Genomic DNA, 12,877 nt, shown 5'->3' with positions numbered 1-12,877 from the left:
TGGACCAAAACACTGCACTGGGCAGCCATTACAATGTGAAGCATGAAAGGTAAAGCTAAGTTAGAAAGGAAAACTATTAAGAACAAGCATCAAACCCTACTGTGAAGGAAGGGATTTGAGAGTTATTAAAGTTCTTCAAACTTTAATAATAATTTATAATTATTACATATATATATATAAAACTATATATAATAAATAATAATAATAAAAACCTTCTTCAAAGGTGTTGGAAAATCATGTAAATATCAAGCTGGTACAGGATTAGAAATGTTGAATGAGGATGATAAAGTGCCTGAACTCATTCCTCAAGGATTAGTGTACTGAATTATATTCTCCCTATCACAATGGAAGCAGTCAATCTATACATATATATCTTTAATGAGTGTAGAGAGCCACAGACAGTGAGGGACCTCTGGGTGAGACAGAAGACCTTTCAGTCCAGAGGGAACCTGCTGACAATGTCTGGTTCAGCTCTCCCTCTCCCCCAAGGGCTCTCAGCCTTCCTGAGAAGTCCAGGGGCATGACAACCTATGTTTTACTTGAAGCAGAGATACTTGCAGTAAAGAGGCATCTACATAATAATAGTAAGGTGCTTAGAGCTAGCACATGTGCAGTGTGCTATAATGATGTAATTGTACTAGGGTATTTAAGGCTGAGAGAACTTGAAATAAAGGAACTCCATGTTTGACTATTCACATGGGTTCCTGCCTCTTCACTCCTCATCTAAGACCAAGATCTGGGGCTAGTACCAAGATCTAATCCAGATGATACAAATGATTAATTCTCTCATTAGTAAATGATAAACTGAGATCTGACGGCATCCAATCAGTATAATTTTAAAATCTTAGCTTGTTCAGTGAGATAACCCTAAAACTAAACACAAAAATAAGAACAAAATGGCCACTGCTTTTCCATCCTCTATTTGTCTCTGCCTACTGATTCTGCCTCCTTCTCTCCTCCCCCACTCTCCTTCTAGCTCATAAATATTCTTTTAGATAACTACTGCCTCACATGTACATATAGGTACATGTGTTTATGTATATAATTCTTCATGAATGTATGTATTGCCTGTATTTGTATTCTTTATACTTTGCATAGTTGGCTTTGTGTCATCTATACATTTGATAACCATACCAACTATGTCATTACCCACAAATTAAAATGTTAATCTAGATGAAACCAAGCAATTACCCCTATATAGTTGCCATAAGCATATAAGCAATATACAGAAGGGGTTGGTTTTAGAATGTCTGAGACTCAGTATTTCAAAGCCTAGGGGTAAATTGTCTTAAGTAGCATGTTTCATCTGTGTCATCTATGTCTTCTATTTAGGAATTTGAAGAATTATTAATCATGACTAGTGTAGAAATATGTTTTACATGCCTCTTTGTATATACACACGTGTGTATGTGTATGTAATAGATATTGTATTTCTTGTCTTCTCAGTGGTTGGAAGAAAGGCAGAGGGAACAAGAGAATATAGAACTGAAAATAAAATAAAATTTTGAAGAAATGTTAATAAAATAAAAAAAATTAAACCAACAATTTTAAAGTTTCTCTTGTTCAATTTATCTCCAAGTGCAGAGTAGTGGAAAAATTGCATTCCATGATATCTCTAATAATCCAACAGAAATATTCTGATCTTTTTAATTCCCATTTCACAAGCTATTAACAAATTTCCACCATTGTAATCTTCATATGTATAATTAACTTGCAGTACAAAGAAGTTCTGCTTAACAAGAGTCTGTTACAAAACAAATCAAAAAGTAGAAACATTAAATAGTAAATTCAAGTAGAAAATATCTATGAGCTTCAGACAATCATGAAGATAGGAGAGAATTAGTTTCAAGGTCTTTTAATTGATCTCAAAGGCACTAATGTTCAAAAACTTCATGCTTTTCCAGCCATTTCCATCAGGTTTTGTTTTTCATAAGCAGTGGCCAAGGCTGCTGGAGTCAAGTATAAAATACCCAGACTCTATATAGTTTGAACTTTCATCACATAACACCTGCTAGGGCTTTTATCTTTCTCTCCCTAATCATCATTGTATCACTGCCAGAGTTGTTGTGAGAATAAGATAAGATAATATATGTAATGTATTTTGGTAGTCTTAAAAGCACTGTTTAAATGATAGCTATAATTATTATTCAAATACACACATATCTTAAAGTATTTATGTTAACAAGTGTGGCAGCAAAAAAAGTGGAAATAATACCTAATGCAGGATAGCTGAATAAATTATGGCCTATGAATGTGTTACCTCAACTAGCTAGGGACATTTTACATGTTGCTTTCTGGGTATGATTTTAGACTATTGGAAAGAAATTTACTTAGTCCCTGCATGAAAGGGAAAGTTTACTTTGGAGAAGATAATTTTCATATTTTCCTATTTCTAAAGAAGACATACATGATTCCAAATCCTTTTGGGGATGATTGCTAGGGCAAGGTAGAGGAAAAGAGAAACAGTGACAGACTTTGGAAGGTAGACATATAAGGGAGCGTATTCCTGATTTCCAGCTTTTTCTGGAGATTTTCAGAAATTTACCCTTGAATAAGACTAGGATCTCTCTCTTCCTCCTTTCTATCCCTACTCATTCTGCACCATACATCTTAAACTCAGTGGATCAGTTCATACATTCTGATTTTCTGGTACATTTTAATCTGTATAACTAATGTAACTTCTTTGATTTTTTGTTTGCTATTTGGGTGAATGGATTACTCACTATTTTAAAATCCATTTAATAAAATCCCACCTTTTCTCCCTCCTACCTTTCTCCTCAATTGAAAAATAAAACCTTTGTCACAAATTTATAGAGGATAAATCATTAGTCTAGAACATAGAGCACTGAGCTTGGAATCAGTAAGACTCACCTTCATAAGTTTAAATTTGGCCTCAGATATGTATTAGTTGTATGACCCTGGATAAGTGACTTCATCTTCTTTGCCTCAGTTTCCTCATCTATAAAATGAGCTGAAAAAAAAAAATGGCAGTATCTATAGCCCAGTATCTATACAAAAAAAAAAAAAAAAACTAAAAATATTGTTATGGAGAGTCAGACATGTTTGAAATAACTCAATAACAACAATTATATATAGTCAAGCAAAACATATTCCACTTTTGGCCATATATCTCAAAAAGTCTCAGTCTGCACTGAGCCTAGGTTCTCTGCCAGAAGTCATTCAAATTATCATTAGTTATCCCCATTGGGTAGATCAAAATTTCTCATCTTTGTGGTCCTTTTATCCTCCATCTCCTTTTTACAACTTTTTTGTAATATTGGAATTAATTTTTTCTTTATACATTTTATGGACTTAAAAATTCATCTTGTTCTAAGGTTGCTGTTGACTATTTGTAATAGTCTTAAGTGTGAATAACACTTGATAAGGAATCAAACTCATAAATGTAAGCTTAGGGGTCTTCATTTCTTATCAAGTTATATTTTGGATGTGTCTGATAAATCTTAGAAACCTCTTCAACCTTGAAGATCACTTAAGCCCTGAATTCAAACCTTAAAAGTGCCCACTTTCGCTGTACTACTTCCACTGATTTGATGTCTCTGCCCAGAATATCCATTGAGGAGAGTCACATCTTTATTTTTTATCAGGCTTCACTTCTGGTTTCTCTGCCATCTCTTTCCTCCTCCATTGTCTTTAGCTCCTTTCAGCTTCTTTTTATGTTTTGTCTTCACCCATTATAATTGAAGCTCCCTAGGGGTGTACACATACATAATATACATATGTTTGTGTGTGTTGTGTATATGTATATAGGTACATGTGTTTATGTATATAATTCTTCCTGAATGTATGCATTGCCTGTATTTGTATTCTTTATACTTTGCATAGTACCTGCTACTATTAGAACTTAATAAATGAGGATAGTTACGTGGTGTAGTGGATAGAGCACCAGCCCTGAAGTCAGGAGGACCTGAGTTCAGATCTGCCTTCAGACACTTAACATACTTCCTAGCTGTGTGACTCCTGGGCAAGTCACTTAATCCCAATCCCCTCAGGGAAAAAAAAAAGAATTTAATAAATGTTTAATGACTGACTGACTACCTCTTCCTCTCTAAAAGACAGTGACAGAGAAAAGTAGCTTGAACTTTAAAAAAAGAAAAATTATTCCCCTACACTAGCAATATTTGAGGGGAGTACATAGCTATAAAGTTCTGAATTACTTACCACCTCATAAGAGAACTGAGTTGTCTGCCTTATGATTCCAGTTCCTTTTCAAGCTGCAATCAAAATCTCTCTTTTACAGAGTTCTGCAAGATTCCAGAGATGTCTGTCAGTACCTCTCCATGAGCACTAGGAAGATGTGGACACATATATCTTCATGGGGCAACACACTTCAACTATATTGGAATAGTAATGTGCTGTAAGAATGACAAATATTGGGAATTCAATGAAACATAGGAAGACTTCATAAAGTGATACATATTGAAGAAAGCAGGACCATAGGAACAACCTACATGATGTCCTTTTGTAAAGCTTTATAGCAGATTATATATGTAAATGACATAATGTAAATTTAAATAATGTAATGTAAATGAATAATGTCATTTACATAATGCAAATTTGTAATTTTTTACAAACGGTTGTCTACAAAGGGTTGGTCTACAGAGGTAAAACTGAATATATACTACCAGTTACCATGTCAGTTGGCTTTGTTTAAATATTTTTCTTTGTTACAAGCAAGTTTTCAGTAGTGGTTATGGGAGAGGGGCGGGGTTTGAGAGTGAGGATGGGAGTGTTAAGAAAAATCAGAGTTCAGTAAAGGCAGAAAGCAACATTAAAGTTTTTGGAGGATTTCTTTTAAATTTTAAAGTCAGTATTCCTGAACTGTTAAAATACATACACATACAGGCAGGCAGTTTACTGTTCAAAAATTATGACCCCTATATTTAGACTGTTTCTGAGAAATCCAAAATATCATTTGTTCCTCTTTTTGAATCTAAATAAGGTCGATTCCCTTCTCTTCCCCCATTCTTCCTGTCCTACTTCACTAACCTCAAATTCAACAGGTCAACAAAAAGGTACCTTAAAGGCCAGGGATTCATTAGTCATGGAAGAGTTTTAAGTTGCAATGATTTATTTTTTTTCCAGTCAAGAAACCCTTTTTGTTGTTATTTTGCCCCAGGAATTTCCAGTACATTTTTTAATTCAGTCTGGTCAGAAAATAAATGCAACTCAGAGTATGGAGATGCTTGGGGCCAACTTGATCACAAAATTCTCAGTTTACTGTTGGGGAACAGGCAGGGTTGAGACTGCTCTCTCAAAATGTCCTGTCCATAGGAGAGTATTATATGATTCTAAAGGGAAAATTTAACACATAACATTTTGCCTATTTTCCCTTACTTTGTAGGAAATTGAAAGAGCATATCAAATGAAATGTCTGGATTATGCAAAACTAATCATCTAGGCTTCAGTATCATTGGAAACACGTGAGAACCATGACTTCCAAAATATGGTTCTCTTAATTTTCTCCCACAATAGTCCACAGAGATTTAATATCTTAAATCACTGATCCTGATAATGAAGGTTGGGTCTCATTGGTCTCTGTGATCACTAGCCTTTGTTAGTTTTGAAGTGGCCCATAATCTTGATACACTCAGGTTTTGTTCAAGAATATGGAGGAGGTAGGAACAGCTAGGTGGCGCAGTGGATGGAGCACCAGATCTATCAGGAGGACCTCAGTTCAATTCTGGTCTCAGACACTTAATACTTTCTAGCTGTGTGACCCTGGACAAGTCACTTAACCCTATTGCCTCAGCAAAAAGCAAAAAGCAAAAAAAAAAAAAAAAAAAAAAAAAAGGAGGAGATATTTCCTGGCTGTGTGACCCTGAAGAAGTCACTTAATCTTAATTGTCTAAGCAAAAATAATAATAATAATTTTGAGGAGGTCCCTAAGCCTGCCAGACCCTAGACATAGAATAATTGTTTTCTTGGTGGTTCCAGGTTAAGGGATAGGAATGGATGATTATATTTTGAGAATGAAGACAGGTAAAAATATAAGCTTCTGCTGACAAGCACTTTACTAAAGAAACTTATTATTTCCCTTCTTATTGAGCCTTTGAATGATCGTGGCATTGCAAAACCTTCATAATGCCTGAGAATATGCTGCCTTCTCCTCAGTGAAGCAGACAAATTATGCTGATGTCTCTTCTTCCTTTCTCCCCTCCCAATCCAAGTTCTATGTTTTTTTAATTATTTTATTTTCAATTCACAGAATAAAACAAGTATTTCTATAACACATTACATTACATTAAAATTTTTTATTGAAAAATATATCAATCCTGCAAGAGAAAGTCTGTAATACCAGAGAAACTGAGGCAGACAGAAATTAGTTTTTAATCTTTAATGTGGAGAGTTTAAGCTAGCTGGCCTCATGGGACTCTTGTCCAAAGCATTTGGCCCAGATGAACCCAGGCAGGGAACTTACATGGGGTTTTAGTCAAGTAAAATTTGCAAACAGAATACAAAACCTGAGTATACAATCTTATAGGGAAACAAAGGCAGATAAGGGAGGCAAGGACACTGGGAAAAGCATCCTAACTTAATCCTGACAGAATAGGGATCAAGATAAGAAGGCTGAGGGAAGGAGACAGGGAGGCAGGGGGCAATACTCAAAAGGAGGGGGAATTATACTAGCAAGGATCGAGATAATGCACTTGGTGTTTATGACACAATAGTATGTAAAGGAGATCAGAACTCCAGGGTTTTCCCTGAGCTCTTTTTTAAACTCACTTTTCCAGTCCTAATGGCAAGGAAAGGGGGGATGACCATAATCTTTTATTCAGGGCTCAACAAGTCCTTGGAATATATTGTGTAGGAAGGTAACATGGTCAGACCTGTACTTCAGGGAAATCTCTTTGGTAACTGTGTATGGGATCTGGGGATGGAATGTGGATGAGAGTGAGGAGAGAGAGGCAGAAGAATTTTTTCACAAGATGGGGCTGCTGTTAACCAGAGTCAAAGAAAATGGTGGGAAGATATAGTATCATGCGCATTTAGTGGGTTTTAAGATTTCAGGGCCAAGCTAGGCAGCTTCACAGTTTCAGTGCTTCCAGTCTGATCCAGGGCGAAGTCTATTTAGTGCCGCCCCTCTCCAACCCACCCCACCCTCCTTCCATCTAAACTCTGCAAATCCCTTTGTTTAGGTTTGCAAGAGTAGACTATGAGACAGTTTTCTTTGGTTCAAAATTCCTGTTCTGGGTATTATCTGGGCTAAATGCTGGAAATGAGAATTTCCTCTCTTGATGCAACATCTAGAACCTCCTTACTCAGGAATGCCACATTGTCCATTTCTCTCTTTATTCTGGATCAGTTACCCAGAACCCAGAGGGTGGCAAAACTGCTACTGTCACAAAGCCTCAGTGTGAATCTGGATGTAGAGCTTTTACCCTGTTACCCAGCCTATTCCTAGATACTAGAATGCTTAGCATATGGTGTGCTCTCTGCCACATGCTACCCCCAGTCTCTCCCTATCTCCCTATCCTGAGCTGGTTGGATAAAGGACTCACTATGACTTGTTCTGCATTTACCCATCAGGATTTGGTCTGATGCATTTTTTAGGTCTGTTTGAAAGAGTTTTTGTAAAGAAGCGTTTATCATATTGCTCTTGGATCCTCCTGGATTAGATTACCTCTAAAGCCTCTACCTATGACAAAGACTATGCTTTCTTTTTGCTTGGGAATAGTTTAAAGATTTTGTTTTTAATTTTTCATCACTTTTTTAAAAGATCCCATCACAACATTTTCCTGGGACCCTGTTTCACAAATTAAATTGGTCTGATCCTTGATGCTTTATTATCATATTATTATAAAACTATATTATATATTCTTTTTTTTCCTGAGGCAATTGAGGTTAAATGACTTCCCAGGGTCACACAGCTAGGAAGTGTTAAGTGTGTGAGACTAGATTTGAACTCAAGTCCTCCTGACTTCAGAGCTGGTGTTTTATTCACTTAGATGCCCCTATATTATATATTCTTTATGAGGGAAATAGGCACAGAGAAATAGAAGAGAGAAAGGGCCCAGGCCAGAATTTGGGGGGCCTGTTTCTGTAACTTTCAAGGATTTCTAAACATTTTTACTAGAAAGATCATCTAGCCAGACTAACAATGTGATTGCTAATAAGTTTCTTAATCCCAGTAAACTTCAGTTTTTCTATCTATAAAATGAAGATTTAAAAAAAAAAAAAACTCAAAAAAGTACTAAAGATGAGAATTATTCTTTGACAGCCAATCATCAAATTTAATTTGGAACATTATTTTTTGATACTTCGTGTATCTGAGATTCCATCAATGTGGGCACTATCATTAGTAGCTACCATAAGGTCTCTACCCCTTTGAGCAAATTTCATCCAAGCCCTTCCATCTTGGGGTTCATTTAATATGCAAGGGGAAAAGGGATTTCTGACTATTCTGACTGTAATTCTTTTGATATTTTGTGAATATCAGTGGAGTACATTACTTATCTTTTGCTCCTGTTACATGACTAGCTTACCAATAGAATTATTTCTGCCTTCTGAATTAAATCTATCTAACAAGAAGCTGATAACTGGTGATGATTTCTTTGGCCATGGTAATCCATAAAACATTCTCCATTATTTTCAATAGTGATGCTGCTTTTGCTTCTGTTGTTGTTCTAAGGAATAATTTTGATAGCTTGAATACAAGAATAAAGAAAAGTACAGGAAGAGAGATTATATAAATGTGCAATTCAGGAAAAGGAGGATTATTGTGAGTCAGTCTAAGCTTTTTATTAAGGGATAACTTTATCCCAGATAGAAGAAAAGTTGGCAATGTTGCAGTGAATTGCTCTTATAAAAATAAATGTTTGACATCTGGATTCAATCTATGCAAAGGAAAACAGTATGTTATACTCAGGAACTGACAAAAGATGGTTTTAAGAGAAATATTCCTAATAGGAAAACTATCATAATAAAATACAAAATTGTTCTTTAATATGTTTCTATAAAATGACTGAAATGGAATCTGATTGGGCAAATTCATTGGTTCCAACTGTTACAATTTAGCAGTGTTTCAACATTTCATTCCACCTTGTTGCCTGTTTTTGCAGCAATAAATTATATTGAATTGTTATGCTTGTCACCACATGTGTTCCCTCAAACGGTCTTTTTCTGCTATTAGTACTTCTAAATATAGAGATGGCATATTTGAAAATATTCATTTCATTCTAGATTTATTGTAGTCTCATCAGTATATTTTATAGGCACACACAGAACTTTCTGACCTAATATAAAATGCTAAATAAAAACAACATTTTTACTTGTAATACTTCAAATGAAATAATATTTGTTAAAAAAATAAATAAATAAAGTGCTGAGCCCAGTATCTGACACATAATAGGTACTATATAAATATTTTTTTCTTTTCTCCTTTTAGAATTTTTGAATTCCTGGAGACCCCGAGCAGTCATTCATATATATGAATATGTATTTATGAGAGAGAGAGGGAGGGACAGAGATAGAGAAGGAGACAGTATGTGTGTGTGTGTATGCATATATGTATATGCAAAATATATGTACAGAGCACATATATACACACATGTACAGATATAATCCTACTCATTAACAAAGAAAAGTATCTTTTAACTCATAGAATGATCAAATCAATAATGTGCTTGAAACATTGAAGCTAGTTGGTGTGTTGGAATTTGGGTTGTATAAATATTAAGAAATCTGGTCTTCTAATATGGTTAATACATATGAGTACAGTATTCTCCTGTCTTAAAACCATAATAAATAATTCATATGCATTTCTGTCTTTACAATAAAGCTTAAATATTAAATGACAAGTAAAATGGGTGAAAAGGAAAAGAACAGTGAAGTTACACTTATGCCTACGTCTTGGGTTGAAATCCTTTGCTGCCACCTTGTGGGATTTAAGCATCCCATCATAAAGTTTTTAAGGAAATTCTAGGGCTTTATAGAAGGTAAGGAAACAAGCATTTATTAAACATCATGTGCACCCCATTATGCTAAACATTTCACAAATATTTCATTTGATCCTCACAATAACTCTGTGATAATATAATTTATCTGTGCTAAATATCATCCCCATTTTACAATTGAAGAAACTGAGGCAGTCAGCAATTAAGTGACTTGCTCAGAGTTACATGATTATTAATTATTTGAAGCTAAATTTGAACTCAGGTCTGCATGCAGGCACTCTTATCTACTATCTAGAGGTTCTTATCTAAAAGACTAAGAGGAAAAATTATTTAAGGGAAGGTCCAATTGACAACTGATTTCATCATCAATAGACTAGACCAAAGTTAAAGGATAAAAAGACTTATCATGAATGAATACATGAATTTAAAAAAAAAATTAGATTTACTAAAGTATTTATTACGTGCTTGGCACTATGTTAGCCACTAGAGATATACATACAAAACACAGTTCCTTTACTGTCCTGAAGGATATAATGGTAGAAACAACAAATATAGGGGAGTGGTAGTCAAGGAAAGGAGTATCTGGAGAATCACAGGAATGATGATTTAATCCCAAAGGCAGTTAGTTAACATGCCCTTTACATGAATGATGTTATGATTATATTGATTTGATTATTGTTGATTTCTAAGCCTAGAACAAGATGAGAATGATGGTAAGAGGGATAATGTGGGAAACTGTTTTATTTTTATCAACAATTATTGCATGGCTTTCCATAAGTTAATCACCAACTGCTAGTTTTTCTCCATGAATCACATCACAAAGGCCTGATTTATGCAAAAATATTATTACCATCCAGTGTCTGCAATTTCTTTCACAAAGTAAAATTTTAATTCATATTACAATACAAATGAGTTACAAATTATCTATTCCTAAAAATAGCTTTTAAACAAGTAGTTAAGGTAACTATAGGGATTCAAGTCAATTCCATAAGCCTCAAAATCTTTTTCAGGGCCATCCTTGGTTTCACTTTTGAAAATATGATTTATAGAAATGAAACATTGTATTTCTTAAGCTCTTACACTTTTAAAAATACTTTCACACATAATATCTATAATCCGAACGTCTAATGGGGGATAGGAAAAGTAATATTATCTCATTTAACAAATCAATCGATGAACATTTTGAGGGATTCTTGGCAGTATAGTAGGCACTCAAGATACTAATTTGAAAAAGACAGTCTCTATCCTTAAGGAATTTATTTTCTACAAAGGAGAATATATTTTTAAAAACAGATAAAGGATATAGACAAAATAACACTAATAATTGGGGAATAAAGTTATAGTGGATAGAGCTCTAGGCCTGGAATCAGGCAAATTTGAATTTAAATCTGGCCTCACACACTCGCTGTGTGATCTTGAAGAAGTCAGTTAAGCTGATTCTCTCAATTTCCTTATCTGTAAAATATATTGAAGGAGGAAACAGAAAACTACTCCAAAATCTTGGCCCAAACAAAACAAAACAAAACTAGATGGAATCATAAAAAATCAGACATGAATGAAACAAAAATAAATTAGGGAAATTAGCAGAAATAGGTCAGGACTGCTAGGGTCCCATGGTGGAACTGACTGCACAAATGAGTAAAGCTTGGTGGATCCCAAAGCATGGGAGATTGGGGGAAGAAGGAAGTAGAGAGTCAGGACCTGAGGGACTAGAGTTGATTCATAATAGTTGAGTGTAAGACTTGAGGAATTGATGACACATGACATTCAAACTCCCGATGCTAGGAAAACTCTTATCGAGTGGGGGATTTGAGTGGATGGGGAAGATTCTGGAGTCTTTATGGACTATATTTAATCTCACTTGAGCCACTGGGTGGCAGCAGGCAAATCCCTTATCCTTAATTTGCTATCTTTTCCTTCATGGCACAATAATTTAGTTGTCCAAAATTTTGTGTAGAATCAAGAGAGCAAGATTAGAGATTAGGTTCTATCACTTGCTAACTATGTATGTGAGTTTGAGAAGTCACAGTTCTCTCAAGTAGGAAATGAAGAAAATTGGAAAAAGTGAAATTTAAAGTAGTTTTTAACTCCAGGATTTGATATAAAAATGCAAAGAACCTGAGTGAAGTGCTTGGAGAGCATGCTAAAATGGATATCAATTGGGATTATTGAGTCTAGAGATGAGAAGATTTACATACAGGGGACGTTATAGCAACCTTCAAGTATTGCCACAGAATTTTAAAAGAGGGATGAGGTTTATTTGGAAAGGAGAGAATTAAAAGTCATGGATGAAAATAGCAAAGAGGAAGACAGATTTGATGTAAGTAACTAAAGTAAGTAAATAAATAAATATTTGAAAATGGAATGGGCTTTTCTGGGAAGTAATGTTGTCGGTCTTTAAAACAATCAAATAATAAAAAAAAACAAAACACCTAAGGAGATGGTGCAGTGAACTTTATAGTAAAGCACTGAAATTGGGAGTCAGGAATCAGGAATAAAATCCAGTTTAAATCAAGTCTTAGACATTTACTATATATATAATCCTGGGCACTTAATCATTTAACTTTTGCCTGCCTCAGTTACATGGAGACAATATTAATACCTACCTTCCAGGGTTATTGAGAGGATAAAAAACAAAGATTCTATTTGCAAATCTTGAAGCACTCTATAAATGTTAGTCATCATCATCATAGATTTTACTGTCTATCATTATTATTAATATGCTGTAGAATTTATTCTTGCTGTCATCCTATTACAATGATGCATAGTAGATGCTTGCTGCCTTGTAGTTATTATGCTATAGAATATTCTTGCTAGCTATCATTATTAATATTCTTTAGAATCAATTGTTGCTCTTATTATGATGCAAATTAGATGAATGCTGCCTTATTGTTGTGCTGTAGAATTGATTCTTGGCTATTATCTATGGTGAGGATTATGTAGATTAGATTATTGCTGCCTTA

General features: G+C 34.6%; 1 long non-coding RNA gene across 1 annotated transcript in view; it reads left to right on the top strand.

The window, feature by feature from the left end:
• LOC116419824 overlaps nucleotides 1-5,687 on the top strand; it is a 37,641-nt gene extending 31,954 nt beyond the window's left edge. The window contains exon 4 of the long non-coding RNA XR_004230133.1: nucleotides 4,259-5,687. This is a non-coding gene — a long non-coding RNA (uncharacterized LOC116419824). The remainder of the gene's footprint in view (nucleotides 1-4,258) is intronic.
• Nucleotides 5,688-12,877: the final 7,190 nt, after the last annotated feature.

Source organism: Sarcophilus harrisii, chromosome 6 (assembly GCF_902635505.1).
Source record: "Sarcophilus harrisii chromosome 6, mSarHar1.11, whole genome shotgun sequence".
NCBI lineage: Eukaryota > Metazoa > Chordata > Mammalia > Dasyuromorphia > Dasyuridae > Sarcophilus > Sarcophilus harrisii.
The sequence above is the reverse complement of the archived record's forward strand: the minus strand, read 5'-3'. Positions and strand labels throughout refer to the sequence as shown.